Below are 5,199 nucleotides of genomic sequence, written 5' to 3'. Positions count from 1 at the left end.
TGGGTAGAGGCAATAGCATGCGCCGCAAGTGATGCAGCGATAGTCTCCCAGTTCCTCAAAAGAAATATTTTTACTCGTTTTGGCACTCCATGTGCCATTATAAGTGATGAATGATCACACTTTGTCAATCACAATATCAAGGAGCTACTACGGAAGTACAATATCCTTCACAAAGTGGCCACCGCATACCATCCGCAAATGAATAGCCAGGCTTAAGTGTCCAATCGAGAAATTAAGTTGATGCTTGAGAAGGTAGTAAAACCTTCGTGGAAAGATTGGCCAATGAAGCTTGATGATGCGTTGTGGGCATACCGAACCACATTTAAAACACTAATAGTATGTCCTCCTATGCGTTGGTATTTGGCAAGGCATGTCATTTGCCTTTGGAGCTGGAGTATAAAGCATTGTGGGCAGTCAAGAAGCTGAATTTTTATATGAAGAAGGCAGGGGAAGCACGAAAAATGCAGCTAGTCAAGCTAGAAGAATGGAGGATCAACGCATATGAAAATGCAAAGATTTATATGGAGCGCACCAAGCGCTGGCATGACAAACGCATATGCGCTAGAAACCTCCAAATCGGGCAAAAGGTCTTACTATTCAACTCAAGATTGTAGCTCTTCCCGGAAAAATTAAAATCACGTTGGTCCGGTCCCTTCATCATCAAAGAAATATTTCCACATGGTGCGGTGGAACTGATCACCGAGGATGGCAGTTGAACATTTAAAGTTAATGGACAACGGATCAAGGCATATTGCGGAGGAGTTTTCTAGCTAGAAATAGTCTCCGCAAGGTTGAAAAATTCGGACTACCCTCTTACATGACTCTTGAACTCTCATCCCTTCGTCACTTTACTTTTATCTAAGTTATTGGTATCTTACTCATTTTTCTTTCTCTAAAAAAAATGTTGTTTTTTTTTTAAATCATTTGACCCTTTCTTTGTCTGTTTACAATGATTAAGGCACAGGATTGCAGAGATATTACAAGAAGAAGCAAATGATCTCATTCCATCACCGCAATCCACAGAAGCAAAGATCGCCGCAAGGATGGATGCATCAATACTCAATGCGGGCGATAGCGCAAAATTGGAGGTGTACTCTTCCGTATCTTTATTTCAAATTTTGCGCTATCACATTGCATATTACTTTTCAAAGTTTTATCACCACATCCTCTTTGATTACTGCAATCATTTAACAAGTAGATAAATTTAGTAATTTCCCGCAGTCTATTTCTTTGCCAAATATGATTTTAATGATGAAAAATATGCTTCTATCTCTTTTGTATATATTAGAGTCAACTTAGTCTTAAGATAGTCACCTCATGAAATATTTCTAGAAGTTAGGCGTTTCCTAGCTTTCTTTCAAACTCTCTTTATAACGCATTCTATGACCATCGCATGACTTATTTTAATTTCTTTTGGCAATGAAGACATTGCCACATTTTAAATTTGGAGGTGAGGTATTTATTTTCGACCTTGCTATACAAAAAAAAATTGAGAATAACAATTCCACTGTCAGCGCAATGGGAAATCCATGTTGATAAGAGTTAAGTTGTGAAAGGCACTTATCCGTAGTTGGATGTCCTCATGACACACGTGGGGGCAAGCTAAAACGAAAGTAAGTCACAAGGATCAACGCATAAATCAATGACTACAACTCCACTACCAAATCGGTATGAGTTTAGTCTGAGAAAAAGTGCATTGCTCATAGTTAGATGTCTGCATGACACACGTGGGGGCAAGCCAAAACGAAGGCAAGGCACTCGGATCAGCGCAAGGTCAGAAAAAAAATAGCAATGAAGAAAATTTTTGTGCAAGGATAAAATCATTTGACACTCTGATAGAAAATTTTTCTTTTTGAAATAAATCATGCGATGTTCCAGAATTTAGTAAAGTCCTTTTGAAAGTTAAGCTTGCAGTCCCTAGGTCTTAGAAATATTTTAGGAAGAAATTTGAATAAAACTTAAGAAAATTCCGGTATATAGGATTTGAACGAAGTATTCTTGAGAAATCTAGGAAAGGACTTTGCGGTTGACTTGCTAAAGGAATCTTTAGCTTATGCTTGAGGACAAGCATTATTTAAATTTAGGGGTGTGATAACGGGCAGAAATGCACGTTATCATAGCGATAAGTTCTTAAACAATGTTGGATTGCGTTGATGAAATATGTTAAATTGCGTCCATTAAGCATAAATTCTATAATGTCGCATACGTCCAACATATTAGAACAGTTGATCTTTATATTTTGGTGCAGAATATGCGTTAACGCAATGCAAAAATTGCAATCATAGGAATTCATTGGTCGAGCACAACTTCACCGCAAGGCTTTGCGTTGATCGTGCTCGCACACATTACGCCGAGAAAGAGATCACCAGCATACCAAAATTTATGGATCAACACAAACAATGGTGAGCGCAATCCGGAGGTAGAAAAAGGATAATTAAAGAAAGACTCGGATGGGACAGAAAGCTGATGACAATCGGATTCCAAATTAAGTGAAGGTAACAGTCAACAAAGTCATCAGCTTTATCGGTGACAATTGTCCGGCGCATCAACTCAAAGAATAAAGTTGTCCCATCTGTACAACCAGAGATGAGAAACCTCCTTTCACCATGCATGCTTCTATAGAATACCAAAAGGGCATTCTTCAGAGAAGGGATTAAGAAGTCGATTAGCCTTCACGACTTTTTACCATCTTTTGTTCTACAAGTTCACACCTCAGTCCATAAGTTTTCATTTTAGTTTAAGGCGGACGCGAGGAAGGCAAAGTTGTGCCGGTAGATTTGTTCCGGTAACGCTGGGAAAGCGCTAAAAGCCCAAGACAGAGAGAAGGACCGAACGCCTATGGAAAGTGGCGAACATATTTAGATCAGAATTAAGACGATTCAGTGTAAAAAGCCTTCGTTCAGCAAGGAATTTGCTACAGGCTTTCTACCTTACTTTCCATTGTATTTGTACTAGACTCATTTATAAGGAAATGGAATGTCCTTCTCTATATCTGTTCACTCTCTGTTATTCACACATGAGTAGCTCAAATTAGTTTGAATGCGTTGAGAAGCAATTAGTCTAGGCATAACGAGGGAATCTTCATTTCTTTGCGGATTGTCTTGTTTATGAATGCTTCATTCGTCTATTAGAGATATCTTTGAGGGTAGTCTAAGACAAAGATCTAGACTTGGGAAGGTCAAAGTTAAGAATCTAGGTTGGAAGAACTAGATTAAGAACGCATAAACGAGAGATAGGCGCTTAGGAATGAGCACTATTTGTTATTAACGCATCGCATGCATCTTAGCGATAAGATATGATTGTATGCAGTCACCTTGCTTTCATGCATTTTGCATCAACACATAGGACAAAAGTAGAGACTTAGGGATAAGCTCTATGGACATTTTTCATTCAACACATGCGTCCTAGACTTAGGAGCATCGCATTTACATTGGAAAATGACTTACTGTGCATGGTTGTAACATGATCGCATAGTCTAACGCATTTCCAAGTAACGCTAGCTAAAGATCTTCTCAACCCGTTCATCGCATACTCATTGCATCTATCAACGCAACTGTCTTTCTCAAATCCGCTGCCTTTGTTTATTTCTTTTTCATCAATGCAACAACACACCCAACACTTTATTTATTTACTTGGTTACCACAAAAGTTTTGTAAAAATTACCAACGCAGTCTATTTTCACAAGTCCCTGTGTTCGACCCTGGACTTACTAAGAAACTTAGAGGAATTTATACTTGGATTCCACTGGGAAAACTTGAGTATATAACACAATTCCATCAACGCATAGCATCCATATTTCCACCACATAATTCTGAGCATCAGAGTGTTATTCAAACACCTTGTAAATTATGGAGAGATCGTAAAAGTAGTTTACAACATCTCAGGATTCGGGGATGTCCAGCAGATTTTCTTATGGCAAATCCAAAAAAAGTATACCCATGTTCAAGATTGTGCCTATTTGTAGGTTATTCTAAAGAAACGAGAGGTGATATGTTCTTCAATCCAAAAGAAAACAAAGTATTTGTATTGAAAAATGCTACTTTCTTATAAGAAAACCACATTAGAGAACATAAGCAAGGAGCCAAATCATATTAAATGAAAATTTCCAAATAAAATACTGAAACTTCAACAAAAGTTGTTGAAAAAGCGAGCACTTCAACAAGAGTTGTTGATATTACTTTATCTAGTTAAACACATCCTTCTCAGGTGTTGAGAGAGCCTGGACGTAGTTGGGGGATTATAACCTAACCTACTCACTATTTAGGTTTGACAGAAACTAAAACTATCATATTAGATGATAAGATTGAGGATCCATCGTCTTACATGAAGAAAATGGTTAATGTTGACAAAGATGAATGGATCAGAGCCATGGATCAAGAAATGGAGTCTATGTATTCCAATTCTATTTGGAAACTTGTAAAACAACCTGATGGAGTTAAACCCAAGGTTGCAAATGGATCTACTAGAGGAAATTAGGTGTAAATGGAAATGTGCAAACCTCTCAGGCTAGACTAGTAGCACCAGGTTGAGGGAGTAGACTATGAAGAAACTTTCTCACCTGTTGCTATGATTAAGTCTATCCAGATTCTCTTATCTATTGCCACATATTATGACCATGAGATATGACAAATGGATCTCAAGACTACCTTTTTAAAAGGTAATCTTGATGAAAACATCTACATGACCCAACCAGAAGGATTCATTGAACAGGGTCATGAGCAAAAGATTTGCAAGCTTAATCGGTTCATTTATGGATTGAAATAAGCATCTCAATCTTGGAACATAAGGTTTGAAGTTGCAATCAAATCTTATGGCTTTGATCAAAATGTTGATCAGCCTTGTATTTTTAAGAAAATTGTCAATAGTTCAGTAGCTTTTCTTGTATTGTATGTGGATGATATCCTACTCATTAGGTATTAATTTACACAACAATAATTCAATACAATAAACTAAGATCCAAGGTTATACGATGTCACTTGAATAGTATGTGGTTGACATACAGGTGGTTCATGTTCAAGTAATAACCAAAAAGGTCTAAAGTAAATGGGTGAAGGTTGGGTGACTTATCCTAGTAATACTGTAGATACGACCTATTTTGTAATTGTTACATCAGATGTAAGTGTTGTAAGCAATATGTACCATATTGTTCATGTAAAGATATGTGAGTGGGGTATCTTGTATAAAGAAGTTTATATATAG

The sequence above is a fragment of the Benincasa hispida genome, chromosome 10 (assembly GCF_009727055.1).
Source record: "Benincasa hispida cultivar B227 chromosome 10, ASM972705v1, whole genome shotgun sequence".
In the NCBI taxonomy this organism is placed as follows: Eukaryota; Viridiplantae; Streptophyta; class Magnoliopsida; order Cucurbitales; family Cucurbitaceae; genus Benincasa; species Benincasa hispida.
Note: the sequence above shows the minus strand (reverse complement) of the source record.